The sequence below is a fragment of the Protopterus annectens genome, chromosome 11.part0 (assembly GCF_019279795.1).
Source record: "Protopterus annectens isolate FY-2018-M chromosome 11.part0, PAN1.0, whole genome shotgun sequence".
Lineage (NCBI taxonomy): Eukaryota > Metazoa > Chordata > Ceratodontiformes > Protopteridae > Protopterus > Protopterus annectens.
In genome coordinates, this window is record NC_056745.1 from 303,329,434 (window position 1) to 303,353,442 (window position 24,009).

The window sequence follows — 24,009 nt, forward strand, 5'->3', positions numbered from 1 at the left end:
TTTCCTCTTTTATTTCCATTATAACCAAATTCTAACATACTCATATTTATATCCTACATTCTCTTAATACCTTCCACAATCTTATTTCATATAATTTTCTGATAATTTCTTCACCCTTTTACATCTTATAAAATGTGTTCTGTTGTTTCAACTTTACCACAGCAATTGCATATTTTCCTAGCAACTTATTTATTGATAATCTCCATAGAAAGTCTCTACTAAACATTTTTATACCACTCTAATCTCACCTTTATAGCTTTTGTTTTTTTATATTGTAGCTGTTCCCATGGATATACGTAGTAATACTTATTTATTATATTTGAATACCATTCTTTACCATTATTTTCTGTACTGACTGTCTTTTACATTCCATAACAATTTTTTCTCTTGGTACTCTTTTATTTTCCATTCAAACATTCTTTCCCTCTTTTCAATTTACTCACTCTATCCCATATTTCTTTATATTTTTCTTTCATCGCTAAACTTATCAACGATTTATTTCCTTCTTTAAACCATGCCAACGCTTTATGTAAATTCAGTGATGCTGCATAAACAACTGGGTTAAACAAACCCAGTCCACCTTCTTTTTCTTTAGCATATAACACCCCTCTTTTCACTGGGTTTAATCTGAATTCCCATATAAATAAAACATAATAGACATTAATTCTTTTTCATATTTTGCAGGAACCATAAACAGACTTCCTAAATATGCAATTTTCCCAATTAAAAACAGAATTGATTAAATATATTTTCTTTTTTTTTTTTAATTTCTCCATGTCTTTTGGGTTTCTAATACCATGACAGAAACAGACCCCATTCCTAAGTCAAAGTATGATTAAAGTTCATGAAATTAGTATTGTTTCAATCTTTGATTTTAGCTAAAAGTGCTCTTTGTAGCACCCACAATATACCCAGTAATGACTCCTTCAGCAATTCATAGAGTTACATGTATTGGCAACATATCTAAGTATGATTGTAAATTCTATTTCATAAGACCCTTTGTTCCTACTACAGTTTGAATTGTCTTGGTATCCTTCTTCCACAATGACCTCATTTCTGTCTGCAAATCTTGGTATTTTATGACTTTGTGTCTCTCTGTACGTAATACACTGTAGTCACTGGGTGTAGCAATTTCAGTGATCAATTCTACTTTTGACTTCTTTCCATGGACTACTATATGTGGTTTTCTCGCTTCTGTTTCTGAACTGTTGGTAATGGATGATCCCGTGTCATATAAATGGCATCATTTTCTGTGACACTTTGTGGCTCATGCTTCCCGTGTTTTTCAGCTACTTCAGTATTATAATGTTTGCACAATTCCCAATGCAACAGTCTCACCACATTATTATACCTGTCAGTATACAGTCCTTCTGCAATTAGTATATCACAACCAGCAACAAAATTGCAACTGTTTCCAATTCTGTTTTACAAAACTTACATTTGTCTGGTTATCCCACATGTTCAATGGACTTTGTAGTCCAACATGTACATAGTCCACTGTCTTGGGCCACCAGTAATAGCCTTTCATCTTTTGGTTTAAATTCACCTCTCTTTAACCATTTCTACATTCAGTCCTGATCAACATGAGGTTGTTCCAAAAGTTTTTTTATGCTTACAACTGTATTTATGCATCTTACACATTTCTTGCCTTTTCATCTGACCCTTCACCTTATTTTCTTTCTTTTGTATTTTGGCACATTCAATTGCTCCCTTATTTTTATCTACTTCTGGTTTGATTTCCATTTCCGCTTGATGCCAATATGCTTCTGCTAAACTAAGCAGGGAAGTTATTTTAGACTTATTCTCCTCATGTTTCAAGACCTTCACTATGTTTGGGTCTTTTGAGGTCAGCAGATATGTATGCAGTCTCATGATTGCAGATATATACATGTAATCGATTTTGAGGAGGCCCATACCTCCTTCACAATGGAAAATATATAATCTTGGTATGCACTGATTTTTATAAATCTTTTGATGAGCATGAAACATCCTTCTTGTTTTCCTGTCCAACCTAGCCAACACCTTTTGGGGCCAGTCAATCATTCCCAAACTGTATGTTAGGACAAGAGGAGCATACTGAATTATAGCTTGGACTTTTGTTGCTAGATGTCAACACTTTTTTCAGTATTAATTTAAGTCTTCTAAAATATTCCTTACTAAGTTTTATTCACATTTGTTCATATTTTATTGCTGATCCTTTATCAATTCCCAAATGTTTATACACTCCCTCTTGCTCAAGTTTCCTGTTTTAAAAGTTGCTTTTGCACATTTATTAAGAACAAATGACATTCTTATATCATCTGAAAAAATGTTCGCCACTTGCATTTGTGTTTTCAGTTCCTCATCTGATGAACTATACAGTTTTAAATTTCTCCTTAAAATCCATCCATGAATGCCGTTTTTACACATTTCACTTTTTTTTGCTTCTTACCCCACTTTACCACAGATATATTATTTTCTTTTGTCACAGTTACTAATTAAATGATCACTCTTGCCACAAAAGAAACACATTTTGGTTGCCTCAGTATTTTACACTACCTTTGTTTCATTCTACATTCATCATAATTGGAATATACATTATTTTTTCATTTTTCCATTTTTAATACAACACCACATTCCCAACCGCCAGTCCAGAAACCTCTGTTATCATAAATCTTTGTAATAGCCATAACATCTTTGCATACAGTCTTTAAATAGTCTTTTAATGCTTCTTTTTCTACTACAGTTTGAAACTGAACATACGTTTTATGTTTTGTCTATTAAATGCTTGAATACAACATGAGTTCCATGGATTACAGTTTTTCTTTAATTCATACTGTTCCAAAGATTTTCTCAATATTCTGTTCTGATTCAAAAATAATGTCTCAAAAAGTGTTTTTATTAATCTGAATACATTTTCTTAACTCTTTAGATGAAATACCCAGTGGTGATATTATATTGTCACAAATGTCGTACCTGTCCAGTTGTTTCTCCTTTTTGCTGTATATTCTTGCCAAGTATTTTTTTCTCCTTGGTTCTGTTTTCTTTTCTTCACTTTATCCTACTTTCATTGTCTCTAAACACAATCCCTCTGTTTATAAGCTGTGCAATATAGAAGGACTTTCTTACAACAATAGACATGCATTGATCAAAAGTTAGGTCACGGTCCCTATAAGTTCCCAACTCCTGAACAACTGAATTAACTCTTAGGGGTGTATTGTGAATATTGTAGTTCCCTGGGGTAGATGACTTACTAAAGGATATAATAACACATTTTTGGCAATTAGTTTCATTACATGATTTTGGCACCAGTTATTTATTTGGAAGAAACTTTCCAATAGAATGGCTAAATAATTTGATGAGTCAATGACTGTTTCTAGCTTGCAGTCATCTGCAAACATAGTTAGCTAGAGCCCTTTGATATTGTTCTTTTCTTCAGAAAAGTACATGGCAACTGGGAGAGGTCCCAGCACAGAACCCTGGGGCACTCCACTGATGTGAAGGTAACTTCTCCTATTTTGATTATCTGTGTCCTATCTGTGAGTTGCTTGGCAATTCAGGGTTATTCCCTATTTATTTAACTTTTCCACTATGCCTGAATGGGGAATGGTGTTAAAAGTTTTGGCCAGGTCTTTTATAACAAAGATAAGAACATCCAAAAATGTTCCTTTTGTCAATCACTCTTTCTATAAAAAGAAAACTTACATTTCCTGTGAATTGCTTAATCTCCAAATCATCTCAGGTTCTCTGTTAAGCTCAGAGGGCATGAGTTGTTATTGAGCTTCAGAATGAAGGCCTAGGTTTGTTAACATAAGCTTTCATTTTGTGTGACTTTTTCCAACTGATTTACTACAGAGTGTTTCTCAGCCTTCACTAAAAATTGGAGCTGCACAGTTGGACAATCCAGTTAATAAAATTACGTCAATAAAATAAATACATATTCCTCTTCTAAAGCATGGCCTATATTTCATTTGTGATTTCCAAGAAGTGTTTACATGTTGCATTATTTTCCACTTATCCTGAAGAAGTCCTTACTGTGCCATTACCACCAATTTCTTAAGTATGTCTCACTGGGCATATCTCATGCTTCCTTAAAGTGTACAGTCTACTTTTTAATGTACTTCACTGCAAATTGTATCTTAGTGTCAGAATGTAGTTTCAACCTGTTATGACTAAACTTATATGAGCAGTTTCTTAATAAAAAGATGCTTAATGTTGTATTAAGTACCTACCTACACGAATGTATTGAATCCCTCATTGATATCACTAAATAGCTTTCAAAGTGTGAGTCCATATACTTTAATGGCTGTGGATCTGACATGAGGAGTGTTGTGCCCACTAAAATCATACTTTAATGGCTGTGGATCTGGCATGAGGAGTGTTGTGCCCACTAAAATCATACTTTAATGGCTGTGGATCTGGCATGAGGTGTGTTGTGCCCATTAAAATCATACTTTAATGGCTGTGGATCTGGCATGAGGTGTGTTGTGCCCATTAAAATCATACTTTAATGGCTGTGGATCTGGCATGAGGTGTGTTGTGCCCATTAAAATCATACTTTAATGGCTGTGGATCTGGCATGAGGAGTGTTGTGCCCACTAAAATCATACTTTAATGGCTGTGGATCTGGCATGAGGAGTGCTGTGCCCATTAAAATCATACTTTAATGGCTGTGGATCTAGCATGAGGTGTGCTGTGCCTATTAAAACCATACTTTAATGGCTGTGGATCTGGCATGAAGAGTGTTATGCCAATTGAAATCATACTTTAATGGCTGTGGATCTGGCATGAGGTGTATTGTGACCATTAAAATCATACTTTAATAGTTGTGGATCTGTCATGAGGTATGCTGTGCTCATTAAAATCATACTTTAATGAGTGTAGATCTGGCATGAGGTGTGATGTGACCATTAAAATAATACTTTAATGGCTGTGGATCTGGCATGAGGATTATTGTGCCCATTAAAATCATACTTTAATGGCTGTGGATCTAGCATGAGGTGTGCTGTGCCTATTAAAACCATACTTTAATGGCTGTGGATCTGGCATGAGGTGTATTGTGACCATTAAAATCATACTTTAATGGCTGTGGATCTGGCATGAAGTCTGCTGTACCCATTAAAACCATACTTTAATGGCTGTGGATCTGGCATGAAGAAAGTTATGCCAATTGAAATCATACTTTAATGGCTGTGGATCTGGCATGAGGTGTGTTGTGACCATTAAAATCATACTTTAATGGTTGTGGATCTGTCATGAGGTATGCTGTGCCCATTAAAATCATTCTTTAATGAGTGTGGATCTGGCATGAGGTGTGATGTGCCCATTAAAATCAAACTTTAATGAGTGTGGCTCTGGCATGAGGTGTGTTGTGCCCATTAAAATCATACTTTAATGAGTGCGGATCTGGCATGAGGTGTGTTGTGCCCATTAAAATCGTACTTTAATTGCTGTGGATCTGGCATGAGGTGTGTTGTGCCCATTAAAATCATGCTTTAATGGCTGTGGATCTGGCATGAGGAGTGCTGTGCCCATTAAAATCTGTGGCTGCACTTACACATATTCCCTCAACTGATATGTAAGTAACTGCCAGCCTCATATGAGAAGTAATCCTAGCCAGATTGCTTTAAACTCAGCCAGCCTCATCTCTCTCTCTCTCTCTCTGTCTCTTGCCTTGAAAACATAACTACTGAAAATAAATTTTCCATCTCTGAGGTGTTTCCTTTTAGACTTCTTCAAATGCAGATACAAATACAAAATTAAAATAAATGCACAAACATACAATATCAGTGGCTTAAAAAGATGCATGCCAATTATTGATACTGGGAAGGTCAGAAGTTTCTAGATTCCATTTCCCCATTATGCCTTTGCTTTTATTGTTCAGTAAAGCAGCAGTAGGGAGCATGAGTTCCTTAGTCTGCAGTACCTTTGATGAGACATTAAACAAATGTTCCATCTGCCTGAAATGGAGGTAGTTTAAGCAGATGTAAAACATTGCAAAACTCTTATCAAAAAAGAGTTGACATTTACAGTAACATAAATAATGTAAACACAAAAATTATAATTAAATACAACCCCCCAGTCCTTACTCTATATCCAAAACGTTATACTCATTATCACTTTGCATGAGTCCAAAATATTTATTATATAATACATTATAAGTATTCCCTTCAATATCTTATCAGTTTTTATAGTTGTTTACTCTTCATAATCTCCATGTAAAATCAATTTTATATTGATATTCTCACAAGGGTACCTTTGCAAACCTAATTTGAAATCCTCATTCTCTAACAGTGTAAAAACACATGTTCAGTTGTTTCTTTTCTTATATAGTGCTGTCATATTGCATAAACTTTCTTCAAGTCTGTTGTTTGTTGTCTTTTAACTGGTAGTATATCCAGTGATAATTCCATGTGAAATCTGCCCATTCAAGAATTTCTTTATGTGTCCTTCTTTCTTTGCACAAACTTCTTTGATCTGTCATTACAGTGTCATCTCTGGTACCTTGTAGGGCTAACACCATCAAGATATAAACAGTCATGGCACCTAAAACATTCACAGGCTGCATTAGTTCTATATGTTACCCATTGTCCTTGTCACCTAAGGAGCCCTATGCAGATCTGTTCAGTTAAGTATTGAAGATAATCACACTTCCAAAAAGATCCCATGCTGCTTTTGAATTAGTGAGTTGTTTTTTTTTTTTTTTTTGTTTTTTTTTTGGCATCTTTTTGCTTCAGGCTTGCTTCTCGTTTCCCCTTGAAGACATCATCAGGTAAGTTTATTCTTTATTTACTTATTTTTCCATTCATTTGTTGAATTTTCTAGTCAGGCACCCCTCCTGTCTCACTGACATATTTATTATTGCTTCCTTAACCTTTGTCTCAAACTCTGGAAAAAAAACAGGACTTCCAATTTTTCAAGAAGTGAAAATGCAAGGCAAAAGTCCCATCAGGCGATAAACATTTAAAATGTGTTAGGTGTCTTGGAGAGGCTCATGCTTTGAATGGCTGCAGAATTTGTGTGTTCTTCAAGCCCTCCACTTTTGGTGTTGGAGAAACCTAGGAAAAACCCTTCTTCTGAGTCTTTACCTGGGGGTTGCCCTTCTATGTCTGAGCTGTCTCCTTAAACTCCTAAGAAAAAAATACTTGAAGACAAAGTTAGTATGCCTGTAGATAGAAAGTCTAAACACACTTAATACTTCAGTACACATTTTTACAGTTGCTGATGCTGTGCACACTGTTCTGTTCTGGCAGCTGCTTTTCAAAAGCATGCTGAAAGTGGAACTCCACTACAGAAAGGACTTGAATGCTTCCCCTGCATCACTCAATGAGTGTTACCACTGTGCTGCCAGAAGTAGAACTTAGGACATCCCAAACTCTTTTCTCTACATTGGCTAAACCTTGAAGATCAATATTGGTTTAACTACATTAGAAAAAGATATGGGATGCATTTTTTCCAATTCGACACATGTGATGTTTAATATTTGCCTACATTAACATGAAGGGCTTGAGAATATCTTTGTTGCTACCTGTTTATGACTATACCACTGGCTCTTCTTCAATGGGCTTGGTTCAAGCCACATTTCCATTGAGGCCATCAGCTGACCCATTGTTGTTGGCATTGACAGTGATGCCCTAGTCCCATAGGCTCCACTGTCATGGCTGCTGTTGGCATCAGTTGTTCCAATCTTTATTACTGTTGGTCTGACAGCTTCATCAATACCAGGACTAAATCTCTAAGGTTTGACCTCAGCTGTGTTCCCATCAGGGTAAATATTCTAGCCCAGATTTCAGGTTTTCAGTATTCTAAGGCAAGGATGCCAGCATAATCTCAGCTGCCTTTGTGCTTCCTGGCCTCAGTGTCAACAGTGATTTGTTGGTTCCATTGCAAGTGTTGAATTTTTAGCCTCAATTTTGGGGTCATTCTTGGCTGGTGTTTGCTGTCAGGGTCAGTGGATTTTTTCTTAGGCATGGGTCCTAATGCCTATATTTCATATTTACCTGCAGGAGCCTCCCTCCATGTATAGTCTAGACTTGGTCTCTCCCAGTCCACTTCTTGCTTCTGCCACCATTCATCCCTACAGCCTGGGACAGAGAATCTGAAGGATAAAAATGATAGGCATAGTTTTTATTCAAACTAAAGGGGTGGTGAAAGCCACATAACTATGGGCTAGGCTTATAAATGCCCTTGGGCAGATAGCCTAGTATGAACCTATGAACCTATGAACATTCACCATGTCTGGTCCTAAAGTTTTAATCCATCTTGTAGTGTCCCCCTTCAAAGCAAGGAGGTAGGGCTGTGGGCAAACATAATAGTGGATTGTCTGAATGAACATGGAGGACAAAATGAAACCTGACTCTACCCATTGCAACTTGATCACAAGTTTGAGGAAATTCTAGATCTCATTAGAACTGAATATACATGGTCCTAAGACATGCTTTCCAAGTCAGACTGCATCCTTGCTGAAGCTTTCCAGTCCCCCAAATTGTCTTCTTGATTTGCTCATCCACCTGATAAGATGGTCAGATTGTGGACCAAGAGAGCACAGAAGGACCCAGCTGCAATACCACCCATCCCAAAGAGGCTCAAGAACATCTTTCAGTCTCCCAAAGTCTGCCCATACTGGTTGCAGATCCGAGTGGTGAAATTATAATTATTTTGGCTGTACTCAAAAATGCCCCTGAGTCACAATTTAAGGCAGTCCATCCTTTAAACAAAGAATCACAAGCAATAGACAGAGAAGCCTGGATTTCATCCTACACTTTCTCATTCAGGATGGTAAACTACTTGATTGGTATTTTATGGTCGTAATGGAAGCTGATAGGTGAACCCGCCCTATCTCTGGAAGAGTTAGCAGAGTCAGAATTTACAGTCAAGATGAAGGCTCAGCTAGCAACTTCAACTTCAGTAGCAAAACAAACCATTCTGTTGGCTCATATGCAAACGATGATTCAGCTAGGGTGGCAGGTATGGGTCTGATGGTCTACCACCATGCCAGTCTTTGCCTGGTGGAATTTGCTGAAAACTCTTGAGGACACATTTATAAACTCCATTTTTACTGGAACCATTTCTTTAGCCTGTCTGCAAAAGTTGAACTCAAGAAACTGGAGAGTGAGGTCAGTAAGGTCATAAAGTCTAGGTTGACATTTCAGGCTGCAGAATTCCCATTCCCACAAATGGAGTAGAGCCCATTTCAGGTATGATTTTGACACCCCTAACAAAGTAACTTTTGCAGTTCTTGAAAGCACAAGAGGCACACTGCAACTTTCAACATAGCCACTGTCTCAGTGCAGAAGAATTAACCATGCAGCCCTTCATTCAATGGACCATCTTTCAATCATTTAGGCTTTGCCTCACCACTCCTTCTGCAGACAGTCAACAATCATATTTCTCTCCAACTGTTAATATGTCAGATCATCAAGTACAACTGATAGATCAAGGGCATAGTATCCAAAGACTCTTCCTTTTCCTGATGTCCCACCATGTCAAAAAGCTGCGGCCAAACAGAAGGTGCACAGCCACTGCTAAACAATAGCTTCCCAGGATGTCCTAATTGACCAGAAATGGCTAAGTTTTTACTAAGGGTACATTTTGGCACTAAAAAAGAAGGACTTCAGCTCCAACCTTGACTTAACTGACCTAAATCAAAAAGTAGCAAATGAGCCCTTTCAGTAGTCATAGTGTAGTACATCCTTCCATGTTTGTCCAGTGGAGACTAAAAGTGCTCTTTTAATCACCATAAAACATATCTTTGTGGAGTTGCTTATAGTAAATAAGGGGACATGGGAGCAAATGTCACTCATGGTCTGTGGGGCATGCAGCCACAACAAAAACATTTTTTTTCTGTATGTAGTTATAGACACACATACACACATACACACACACACACACACACACACACACACACACACACACACACACTTGATTTTTGGCTGAAGTGCTTTCTGCAGACTATGCATGCCTTCCCAGCAGTCACAAGGATTTTCTTTCTCTGGGTGCTACAGTTTCTTCCCACATCACAGGGGTATGCCATAGGTGAATTTGTGTTCCTTAGAATTTCCCATAGGAATGTGTGCATTGTGCAATTTAAAAAGTGTGAACATCCTTTAATGATCTGGCCCCGCATTCTGAATGAACTTCTATGCTTTATGGCAACTGAGTGCCTAGCTAGACTCCATTATCAGAAAATGAATATGTATGTAAGTATGCCTGTATTTATTTATTAAAGGCCACATCCTTAAACAGTTTTGCTTTCCCTGCTTTCAGGAATTTCTTTTCATATTTCATAACATACTTGAGAGCAGTTTCCAAAATGTAGTATCTGCCAAAAAGAGCTTGTTCTTGATATCTTAATGTGAAAGTTGAAATGAATAATCATAATAACTGACACAAGGTCTTACAATCTTTATTTTTTTAAATCCTTTCTTAACAGGGTCATAGTTACTTTTCCTTATGGCAACTTGAACAGATGTTCTTTAAAATGCAAGCTATAAGCAGATACCACAATCAACTTGCATCTATAGGGATTGGGTTCTCTCTTTGCTGTTTACATTTCTTGTTGTGGGTAAAAGACTCAGCAATGATAGTATTAGTTTCTTGGCATTGTTAAGTCCAGTGAACTAAGACTTGATGAAATCACCCAATTCTGTTCTTTTATTGAAGTAGTCAGAATACTGGTATCAACAGAGTCACAGACAAACATGATGCAGCAGGAAAATAACTACTTATAACTGCTACAAGGTTTCACCATAAATGTAGCAGTAATATTAATCAGTGTCCATATATCATAAAGTAACAGTAAAGTGTTAACCCTCCAAATAGACAGCAATCATTTACGAGAGCTGAATACAGAACTGTACTGCGGCATTACTGGAGCACCAGTGATCAAACATCTCAGCAAAAATGACTGCAGAAAACAATATACAGCATTTCAGTTTTTATAAAAAGTGCATTGGTTTATCAAGATGTATTATTTGTGAATTGCGAGCAATATATAGCATTTGGTTGTGAATTTAAACATTTTTGCTGCTTTCACAATCACTCTTGATCATACAGAGGCAGCACACAGCATTTAGGTACTTCAAAATACTTTGCTTTCATGGCTGGTGTTAATCAAAGAAAGTCAACATACAGAACAACATATAGCATTTAGCTCTTTAACATATAGTATTTACCGCTTGATTTATTGTACAAGTCATGTTGATGACAGGGAAACAACTTGCAAGGAGTATACAGATGGGACAGTTACTACAGCGGTAAGTAATCTTATGCCAAAGACTGAGAACTAAATTTTATTCATGATAGTATAGCCATAATATACAGCATTTAGAAATAATAAAAAAGACTTATGCATTTCAAAATAAGTACTAAATTGTTAGTGACATTAAATTGTAACTGAACCCTGTAACTGAGCCATAACAAGTAATAGATTGATGAAGTGTTAATGCTGGCTTAAACTCGAACATTAGTGGCTAAAAGTATGCAGTTAAAAATGATTATAGATAAGGAACATGTAGCATTTCAATACTGATAAAAATGTATTATTTAACAAGTACAGTTGATAGCAAGGAAGAAATTTGCAAAATGGTGCTGTTGATTTTTTTGGTTGATTGTTTTGTTTTACATTTGTAAGAGTGCTTTTGATCACTGAAAATCAGCATACAGCAATTTGCTGTTGATTAAAAAAAATACATTGCATTTGCAGACACTGTTGATTGTGCTGAAGCAGCAAACATTTTACTGTTGAATAAAATAATCACATTTATTTCATAAACACTGTGGATTTTGCTGAAGCAGCAGTACATTATTTTAACAAATATGATTGATGATGGTTTTGCTGTTAATTAAAACAGTTACTTTGCTTTTATAATCTCTATTATTTCTGGAGAAGCAAAATGCCCATTAAAATTACTTTTTTCATAAATGCTGTTGATCATGGGGAAACGATTTCTTTCACAAATGCTGTTGATCATAGTAAGCACCATACAGACAGCACACAGCTTCAGGAGGCAGGGCACAAATTTGTATTATACAATGAGCCCCCATTAATATTCAAAAAATGTGCACGCTGATTGGTCAGCGTGCACATTGTAAATCAGAGTTATAGTTATGGAAAAATGTCCAGTTGCCCGGACTTTTTCCATTACTGTAACTCTTTTTTTTTTTACAGCAATGGAGAACGCAAGATCTTCATTGCTTCATACAGTCTCGCTATGTTAAACTCGTTTAACATAGTGAGACAGCATTAAAAAAAAGCAATGGAGATTCTTTGTTGCTTTTTTTAATGCTGTCTCGCTATGTTAAACTCGTTTAACATAGCGAGACAGTTTGTAAAAAGCAACGGAGATCTTGCTTTCTCCGTTGCTTTTTACAAACTGTTTCGCTATGTTAAATGAGTTTAACATAGCTTGACAGCTTTAAAAAAGCAACGGCTCCGTTGCTTTTTTTAAAGCTGTCTCTCTATGTTAACCCCATTTAACATAGCGAAACAGTTTGTAAAAAGCAATGGAGATCTTGCTTTCTCCATTGCTTTTGCCCACAGCTCTGATGTACTGTGTAGGAATACGCATGCGCAGTACATCAGAACTGCCGCAGAATACCAGACAGCTGCGAAAGGGCAGCAAGGAGGCATTATACAATGCCATTATTTAAGAAAATTAATTATTTTTTTTCTTAAATAATGTCATTGTATAATAGCAATAACCCACTTATGGGTGTGGGTAATGCTTGATTTACCCACGGTTGGCTTTGTTTGGTCACTCAGGCTTCACCCTCGTGACCAAACCACACCAACCGTGGGTAAATCCAGCATTACCCACACCCGGACGTGGGTTATTGCTATAATATTATGATGAAACCATACAGACAGCACACAGCTTCAGGAGGCAGGGCACAAATGTATAATCTTATGATGAAGATCAGGAAGCAACAAAGAAACATTTTTTCAAATAATCATGTGCTGTATCATAGAAATGGTAAAGAACAATATTGATTTTATTTCTACAGCTTAAGGGAAAGTAATTATGCTAGCTGTCATAGCACATTTATTACTATAGCTTTATTTAAAGCTACTACATTTTTCTGGAAAGCAACAAGTCCATCACCTGCAACTACTATTTAAATGTTACTTCAAAGGCTTTTTGCAGTGCTTAGCAGTGATAAAACATTTTGAAATAGTGCCTGTTGTATAGCAGCTACTCTATTAAACTAGTATATTGTTGTTGAGCATGTGTAAGTCTATCCCAAATGCCATTGTCTTAAGGCAGTCAGAAGTAGATTAGCTGCATTGATGGTAGTACTTTCCATGAAGTGGATTCCAACAGTCAAAAGGCAGTTGCAGTAAAAAAGAACATGAAAACAAATAAAAAAAAAGACATGTCAGGCAAGACAATAATTCAAGAGCTCATACAATGGTCATGTATAATTTTCAAGTAGTATATGAAGAACTGTGAGTATGCTTATGAATAGTCAGAAAGATAAACCTGTTATAGAGGCTGCAGTGTGAAACCAAACAGTAACAGCTTTTAAAGGTTCTTGTCTACTTTTATTAAGCAGTGGTTAACTCTGTTATAATCAGATTTTAGGCATGTGTACATATAATAATCATCAAAGATCAATATCCGAAAGCTGGGATACACATGATACTGCTACAAAGAAACTAAAATGCGACAGGTAATGTATCTAACTTATTTAAAGATGTTGGCTGTCTGTGTAGAAGCATTAATAAAGTTTGCAGGACTGCCTCCTATTTTTTAATTAGCTGTACTCTGTGTAATGTACCTTATACTGCCACGCAGAGAGAAAGGGTGGTAGTGTGAAGTGTCTAATAGCTTGTAAAGCTGCTACATATCTTTATGGTGACCCAAATGTGCTGCACCATTGATGACTATAAAATGGTTTGTACTCCTACACTTTCCTTTCTGTGGCTAGTAGTATTTTGGGACTGCCAAAGCTGCATGAAGTACTAAGAATTATAGTGATATTTCTACAGTCATAACTACTTGTTAGATATTTTCCATGTGGTTGCTAAGATTTACCTGATTAGCTCTGATTAGCTCAATTCTCAAGGAGAAATTCCCTTCATCCTTGTCTCAACCACATAAAACATTATGACCAGAGACCTGATTGTAGTCTTCTGTGTTAAATTCTGAAAAAAAAAGTTTCAAAATCATTCCATTAGTGTAAGTAAAAAAAAAACGTCAAGTACTATGAATAATAAATAAATACATTCAGAATAAGTTATGTAATGTCTTGTGGCAGCCAACAACTGCAATCTTAGACAATGATGATTAGATAACAGACGTTTCCTTAAGAGCTTCTTATTTAACATAGCATACTTAAATTCAGAAAAAAACATTTCTTTTTCTAATAATCCCAGCCACTTAATCTTATAACTTGTGCAGGTGGTATTAGTTATTTTACCTGTTTGTTTTATTTTGATTTTATAATTAAGCAATAACTGATGAGTGGGTGTGGGTAAATGAAGATTTACCCACAATTGGCGTAGTTTGTTAACAAGGGTGAAGCCTGAGTGATTAAACAAAGTCACCCATGGGTAAATCCCCATACACCCACACCCACAAGTTAGCTATTGTGATTATACAATGGCATTATTTAAGACAGAAATTGCTTACCTTTCGTAAATAATGTCTTTGCATAGCAGCACCATAGTGTTTCTCTGCATTGTTTCCTGTTCTTGCATGTTTGTTGATGTACTGTGCCTGTGTATGGGAAGTATGTTCCCATGCTTGCACAGCACACCAGTGATGCTCCACAGAAGCAATGGAGAAAAGAGAATCCATATTGATTTTTTTTTTTTACTATAAAATTCAGACAGTTCAGAAGTACATGAGTCTTCTGAGACAGAAATACAAGGAAAATCAGGTAAGTTTATTTCGTTTTGCAGAATTTATCTGACCTTTCTTATATTTGGTCTGCTATCCATACATAACTCTCAACCTCTTAACTCAAGAAATTTGGACAATGTCTTTAATAATGGGACAAAGGCTCCAAAATAGGGACAGATTGTAATTGCTGCTCTTATAAAATTAGAAAGCTATGACTTCCTGTTTAAGTTTGTGGTTTGTGTGAAACTGAAGTTTCTTTCATCATACATTCAATTTACTCTGCAGTCTCAAAAATACTTAAAACTTCAGATGCATGGGCCTAGTGAAAGTGACTACTTAAGCAACCGGGTCACTAATAAACTAAAAATAGCAGCTGATAAAACTATTAAATGAATCATTTTAGCAGACTGATGCTGTTTGTGTGATTCTACCCAGCTACGTTATATGATATGAGATATAGCAAGTGTCAGTGCATTATATGCCGCTTTGAGAATGCAAGGTACATAAAAAGAAAAAGAGGTAGACAAGTATGAATGAGTTTTAGGTAGCATAAGCAAACATTACTGTGGCCATGAAGTGCATGGTGTCTTATCCTTAAAAACAGTGCTTCATGCTACTGTTTCTGGTTCTTTGCTATTCAGACCTGTTTTTACATAAAGATTACTAATATGGATGTTCAAAGTTTGCTAAGTGGGAGTCATTTTTGACTAATATATTTTAGTGATAATGATAGTTTAATGTGTTGTGATGCTTGAGTTCTTCTAACTGCTCATTATTCTGTTTACAGTATTAATGATCATTATAACATTATGCATGATTGACTGCATTGTAGAGGTGGATGGCTGTCTGTATAGATTTATAATGTTTCAGAATTTAGTAGTATCAGTACATCTCTGTAAATCTTGAAGTTAAAGGAATAACTGACAACTTTGCTAAAACAGCTACTGCTAAACTATTTGTAAGTTACACTATCTAAGGAATACGCTGCTCCAGATATTGTTTGTATTGTTTAACTAAAATTTAAAAAAAAGATATGAAGATTCCCCAACATCTAATCCAAATCTTGCTGTGCAGCCACATATCCCCACATCCACTTTCACCTTCAAACTTGTCCCCACATCTTATATAAAAATACCTTTAAGCAAACTCAGACCATGTTCAACTTCAGCTGATGATCTTCAAAGCAAGTACCTTAAAATAGTGACTGAATGCACTGCATACCCTGTATCAGTCCTTATAAACAGGTCAATCCAGGAATCCTACATTCCTTGTCTCTTGGAGAAGTCACACATTATTCCTCTGCACAAAGGAGGAAATTCAACAGAAATTACTAACCTTAGACCTATAGCAAGCGATCTTATCCCCACCTCTCCAAAATAATTGAAAAATGTATTCAAAAACAATTGCTGAACTGTCTCCAGCAGGAAGAACTCATGTCCCCCACACAACATGACTTCCATCCTTCCCACAGTACTAACACTACACTTCTAACATATGTAGATACTTGTCAATAAAGTTAGACATAATGGCAAACTAGTGTCCTCTTTATTTCTTCAATGCAGTTTGTCACAGCCAATATCTACTTCAAATACCCTCTTTAGGTGCCTTTCAGCCCATCCTTCTGTGGTTCAAAAGCTACCTACCAAATAGGTATCAGACAGTACAATGCCACTCCACCCTCTCACTCCATACCTTCTAGACTTCACTGGAGTAATACAAGACTATGTCCTTGGTCCCCTCCTCTTTACCATTCTCAACAACACCCTCTACATATCCACACAACAGGACTCCCAAATACAGTATGCAGATGACTCCACACTCATTTGTACATCTGACAACATGATACACCTCCAAAAAAGTACGCAGGAAACTTTAACAACTGAAATATAGCTTTGTAACTCACAACTCCTGTTCAACTCTAAAAAAAAACAAAAAGAAAAAGAAAAATACTTTTCCCCCCAAATTCCTATCCCTTGAAAAAACAAAATTTAATACAACCACTGACATCACTTCTCATAGAAAATATTTGGGCACATATTATGTTGTTGAACTTTTAAAAGTTCGAACGTCATATGGTTAACACCATATGTTGGAACTTTTAAAAGTTTGAATGCTTGAACGGAGATCTCCGTACGGTGCAGAATGGGAAGATTTCCCTTTCCTGCACTGTAGTGCGATCTCGGAGTTGGTATATTTAAAGAGTGGGGTGTGTGTGGGTTGTGCAGGGGGGCTTGCTTCCCTGCTTTAAGTAGTCAGGTAGGTTTTTTGTGTTATTTATTTTTTTTTAGGTTTCCGAATTGTTAAAAGTTCGATCATATGGCTTCAACCATATTGCAATCAAACTTTTAACAATTCGATAATGTAATATGAATCCAAATATTTAAGGATGTTAGTGGATGATAATCTTAAATTCAACCTGCATATTAAATTGCATAAGAAAAACTCATCAAAAACTAGAGATGCTTTACAGAGCCAAACATTTTCTCACTGACACAGAAGCTACACTTGCCACAACTTATCTCCTCCCAACACTTCTCTATGGTACTCCCATCATTATTAACCTTCAAGCATCACAAAAATCAGAACTTGAACAATACTATAAAAAAATGCTAAATTTGCAGCAAATACTCCTTTCAGAACCCAGCAGTGTACAGCACTAAAAGGCCTAAATTGCTTGTAATTACCCCCTCAACTAACATGTACATAGCTTCTTACCACCTATAAAATTATTCAGAATTCGTCTGCTCGTCCACCAGTAAATAACATTCTACACAACTATGTTTTCAGTCAGTCATTATGATCCAATGACCAAAAACTCCTGTCTGTCTAGAAACCTATCAAATATGGCAGGCATTGTCTGCACCTGCACCATGTCGATAAGATCTGGAGCTCCTTATTTGTATAATTTTTCTATAAACTGGCTAAAGTTTCTAAAACTATTAAATCATTATCATGTAATTTGTATCAATTCTTAACCAATGTTTTCATATTATGTGTAATTTGGCATAACTATGTAAACTGTAATTAGATTAGAATGAACAAACAGAAGAACACCATTATGTATAAAGACACATTCAAACTAGAGTTATTGAACTGTACTCCACCTGATCTTCCCAACTCAGAAATTCTAACAGCATGCCTTACAATAAACCCTGACAAAACAATTGTCATCATAGCCACCTACCTCCCCCCTGGAAACAACCTCCCAATAATTGAAAGCCTCCTCTCTTGGGCCTCTACTAATTTTAACCAGGAAACCATAATGTTAGGTGATTGCAACCTGGACTGGCACACCTGCAACTCCAACAGCCCCTCCAACTTCCTAAACCTCTTTAATTTCACCCAAACCATAACCTGCCCCACCCACTTAGACAAACACTCAAAAAAAGTCCACTCTAGATTGGATACTCACTAACAAACCCAATCTAGGTTACTTAGCTGGCTGCCTTCCTGATACCCTCAGTGACCACTCACCTACCTTCCTGTACAGGAAATGAGTTCAGTCACAAACCAACGCAATATACAAAACTGCCCACAACAAGAAAAACTTCTCCCCCTCCACCTTCAACCTTCTACTTCAGTAAAGTAACTGGTCACCTCCTAAAATTCTCCCACTTGATCAGGCAGTTCACTACTTCAGTAATACCTTTCTGAAAATCCTTAATGATCTAGCACCCATAAAAAATTTAGAGTAAAAACTAGGCACATACTTTGGCTAACTACAGATACCATCACACTAATGATACAAAGAGACAGGGCATGGTCCACTAACCACACCACCAAAAATATAAATAACCACACAATATATAAACAGCTCCATAACCAGGCTAAGAGACAGATCAAAACAGACATGAAAAAAACTACTTCCTCTCATATCAAAAAGACCACCAATACAACCCCAAAAAGTTTTGGCAAAACAATCTTCTCAACCCAGGATACACCCCTACCCCCCTCCAGACACCTCCAGTGCTACTGTCCCTGTAGAGATGCAATTCAATGCCCACTTTATTAACTCAATCTCTTCACTTCTGGTTAGTCAGACTGCTCAACCTCTCACCAAACCCAATCCTTCTTCTGACCTCCCCACCCTCTTCTCCTTTTCCACAATCCAAACTAACTATATAAAACCACTCGTATCCAAGCTCAAACCCTGCTGTCTAGCTGCTGACCAGCTACCTAATGAATTCCTTAAAATTGTTGCCCCCTCAATTGCCTAATCCATATCAATATTGATCAACCACTCTATCACCGAACAATATGTCTCCCATCTATGGAAAATATCTCACATCATTCCGCTACACAAAGGAGACCCCTCTGAAGATCTAACCAATTACCATCCCATAGCCATCCTCTCCTCTTTAGCTAAGATCTTAGAAAAATGCATTCACTTCCAACTCTTCACCCATCTCTTAAATCACAACCTCCACTCCCCCACTCAACATGGCTTTAGACCAAAACAGCACCAGCACTGCCCTTCTATTTTTCACTAACACCATACAGAGTCTCATTAATGACGGTCAAATGGTCTATATTTCATGACATGTCAAAGCCTTTGACAGAGTCTCCCACTAAATCCTACTAAATAAACTATCATCCCTTGGTCTTAACTCTCTAGCCCTGTCTTGGTTCCATAGTTATCTCTCTAACCCTCAGCAGGCCACAAAGTGGGAGAACATCTCGTCCCCTCTTCTACCATCACTATTGGCATACACCAAGGCTCTATACTTAGTCCCCTAGTCTTTACAATCTTTACCATAAATCTCAGCTCTGCAACCCAACTTTCCACCATAGTCCAGTATGCAGACGACTCTACACTTATCTGTTCAGCCCCCACACCCCTGGACCTACAATCTGCCATGCAAAAATCCTTATAGAACATAAATAAAATACCTCACTAACCATCATCTCATACTAAACCCTAGCAAAATCAAGGTAGTTGCTGTCAATTGTAATAAACCCAAAACATGCCTGACCCCTCTTTCAATGCTCTCCACAAACGGAACCAAAATTCAACCCACTAGCCAAACCAAACTTCTAGGTGTCACAATTGACAAAAACCTAAGGTTTGATACCCACATCTCCCTCAACATCAGAAAAGTCCACTCAAAGCTAGGCACTCTATATCGAATTAAACCTTACTTTACAGATAGTGCCAGACTAGCCACTGCCCGCACACAACTACACTCCACCCTCCTCTATGGCTCCCAAGTATTTACAAACATTCATAAATCAGACCTAAATAATCTTGAATCATGCTACAACAACATTGCCAAATTTGCTTCTGGCCACCCTTACAGAACCCACCACTGTTCAGTACTTATGCAACTCAAATGGTTAGAACTCCCAAACCTTCTAACACTAAACCAACTGACCATAACCCACAAAATAATTCATAAACCAAATGACTGCCCAGCACTCACCAGTCTAATCCAAATCAACAACAATCTTAGATTACTTAGATCCTCAAATAAACTTCTGCTAAAGATTACCCAACCCCACAACACACAAGGCACAGCACTCTACTCCCATAAAATTGCCAAACTCTGGAACACCCTCCCTCAACAAATAGCTAAAAACCCTTGCATTCATGAATTCAAACACCTGCTCAAAAAACATCTATCTAAACACTGGCTCTGCTCTTGCTACACTGCTGGCTAGGCCAACCCCCCCTCCCCTTCATTCCCCCTCTCTTTCAACCTTTCCATCCCCCTATTCCAGCACTTTCTCACAGCTACAACTATTATCTGCCTATATCATCACCCCTTTACCTCAGTTAGCATTTGGAAGCACAAATTCTGCTTTGTTCATATTACTACAGTACTCTTCCTGACAGACTGTATTACACTGTACTCACCACTAGACATGTTGTTAATATGCATCTCAAACTTTACCATTTAACTTAAATTTGTGAAATGTAACTATTTAGTTATCAGTATACTGATTTTTTATTTTTTTCCTTTGGTCAAATGTTAATAACATATATGTATTCATCTTAATTGTTCAATACTGTTAACTATAAGTAATTATGGATATGTATGTATGGAGCTTTTCTCCCCAGGCCTCTGCTGAAAATGGGCCCATGCCCAGTCGGACATTACCCGATAAACAAATGAAAATAAATATAGAAATAAATAAATAAATACATACTTTTTAAGACTGTAAAATTATTGTTACTAAAATGTTTTGTTATACCTTGGAGCTTTTCTCTTCAGGCCTTCTCTAAAAATGGACTCCTACCCAATCAGACTTTGCCCGTAATTAAATGCCAATACATAAGTCAATAAATCAATAAATAATGACAAGGGACTTTCCCATGAAGTGTATCATGCTTCCTCCACATACACCTGATACTTTTTCACATCTTTGCAGCATATTGTTCACATTAGTAAGACAAACAGAAGTAAGACATTTTGAATGGACCTAAATGTCTTCTTAAAGAGAAACTGTGCAATGCATGCTGGATGACCATTCACCTATTATACCACATGCATCTTTCATATAATATTTGTTAACCTTGTTTAATTTTAATAGATACTAATAACATGTGGCTGGTTATCTGCAATAAAAAGATAAATTAATAGCCTGTGCCAGGCATCTAGTGCAGAGTACACATGTAGTAAAATGACCGTAGTGCAAACACAAGACAACTATCATATGCAGCAAAGCTGACATTATGTAGTTACAGAGATGGAATAACAGGGTGGAAGAAATAATGCTGTGGAAGCAGAGATGCCACAGGCAGTACTGTAGTTGTTTGTAATATTCTGTACAAGAAACTGTCCCAAATAAGCAAACACAGTCTGTCATACCCATCTGTATATGTATAAACACACACACACACACACACACACACACACACACACACACACACACACACACACACACACACACACACAGACACACACTCAGACATATAGTGCAAACAATGCACATCTGATTGTTACAGTGTCAGCCGAAATGCTGCAGCTCATTTTTTGCATTCTGTTTATTCAATAACAAGTAAACCCACAAAATGTAATCATCTCTTTAGAGCAGCAACCTAGCCGCACAATACATATTATTGGCATGATTAGATGATATGACACTGACAGATTCAAACTTTGGACTACAGAAAAAAATCATCAGCAGCTTTTAGTTATAATATTCTTAAATTTTCAGGTGTTAGCTTCATACATGGACTGTACTGATACCATTATAGCCCAAAAGCAACCAGTATAGTGGCAGGACTATATTTTTCTGATGTTGGATACAGAAAATATGGCCCTGGTGAGCTGAAAATAAGAACAAGAATACTTAAATGGGGTTTAGCAAAACAGAATTCACAACTTTATGCATTTCTCTCCTTCATCCTGTTTTAATGCTGCATACTGGAAAAGCAGTGTCATTCTCCTTAGACCTGTCTATTGATTTACACTGGCACACTCAGAGATATGTGAGTTTGAGTGTCTCTGTCTGTCTATGCATAAATATATATATATATATATATATATATATATATATATATATATATATATATATATATATGGGTCTAGGACAGTCTACGAAAGACTGTTTCACCGAAAGTGAAACGGGCTGTCACATTTTCGTGAAAGCACTTTTTAACGAAAAAGTGCTTTTGCGAAACTTTTGTAAAAGTACAGGGAATCTGGGAGAAGTGGCAGTGGGTGAGATCGGACTACAGTGCGGATAAGGGAATATTCCCTTTTCCCCACTGTAGTACGATCTCTGAGTGAGAATATAACAGTAGGGAGGTGTGGGAGGTGAAGCCCCCCTGCGTAAACATTGTTGTTGTATATGTGTGTGTGTTTTACCTTCTGTTTACCGAAACTGCTTTTTCGGTGAAAGCAGTTTCGGTAAACGGTGTTCGGTAGGCTTGGATTCAGACAGCTGGTCTTTCGATCAACTGTCCTAGTTCCATATATAGATATATATATATATATATATATACACACACACACACACACACACACACACACACACACACACATATTTATATATTTGAGTGTGTGAGATTTTATGTAAAACTGACTCATTATTGCATATCTTCTGTTTTGTGATGCAGTGTAGCAAAAATATTCCAGTTATTAAAAACGATGCAAAACTGAAAGAGAATTCTCCACCTGTCTTCCACCACTGCCAAGCTCTTAAACACACATATATTCAGGATGTGGGATTATTTGGAGTATTAGTGGTTAGTGACATTATCTCACCAAGAATTATGTATATTTACAGGACTTACAACACCTTTGTTATATTTATCAGTCTTGCGTATGAATATTTTGATAGAAGATGTCCTTCTGGGATTGTTTTCCTCAGACTTTTTTTAGAACATTTTGACATTATTGTTCTAATAATATAATAATTTGCATGTTAAAAGTGGTATAGGCATAATTAGTGCTTCTTCATGCTCCACATAATTTTTAATATGGTTAGTTATTTGAAGACGGAACTAAAGAATCTGTTACCCTGTTGTAGAATAAATTTTGTAAATTCAAATTAACTTATTTCTCTTTGTATAACATTAATGTCTACCTGCATGTTCCTTAACTGTTATGCACCTGTTTGAACATGCAATTTGCATTGCCTCAGTTGTAATGCATGTCAGTAACGTTCTAGTCATTGTTTGACCAAACTGATGCCAAAAGGCATCACATCAGACTAACCCATTCATTGGGGTATCAAGTTAAATAAATATTTGTGAGGTTATGTGAGGGGAGTGGTTAATCCGTTCTTCATACAGGGTATATTATTCTTCCTGCCAGTTATTAGTGAGTTCCCCAGTATTTGCAATGCATGTGCATTTTTACTTTATGCTGATGTCTGAAGAGGTGGGGTGGAGGATCCATTGCAGAGTCCTCTGTTTACCAGTGAAAGAAGTATATACAGACAGTTGCCTCATTTTTCTTATATGTAAATTTTTCATAAAACAAGGATGTTTTGCAACTGACACTGATGGATTTTTCTTGATGAAAGTATAAAATCATTAAATGTATTTGTCTTTAAATTCTTGGCTGTCTCTTTTGCCATGTTTTTAATTTCTCATGATTTGGTTATCCAGGTTTGGTTATTCATCAAATTCTGCTAGTCTGCTTAGCTTCATATTAGCTTTATATTGGTTAGAGTACATAATTATTGTTTTCTTTTCTAGCACATACATTATAGGCCATTCATTATATTAAAAACG

At 36.7% G+C, this 24,009-nt stretch overlaps 1 protein-coding gene across 1 annotated transcript in view; it reads left to right on the plus strand.

Annotated features, from left to right (window-relative positions):
* Positions 1-24,009, plus strand: part of LOC122814936 (CUB and sushi domain-containing protein 3-like) — an 811,796-nt gene that overhangs the window by 723,533 nt on the left and 64,254 nt on the right. The window lies entirely within an intron of this gene.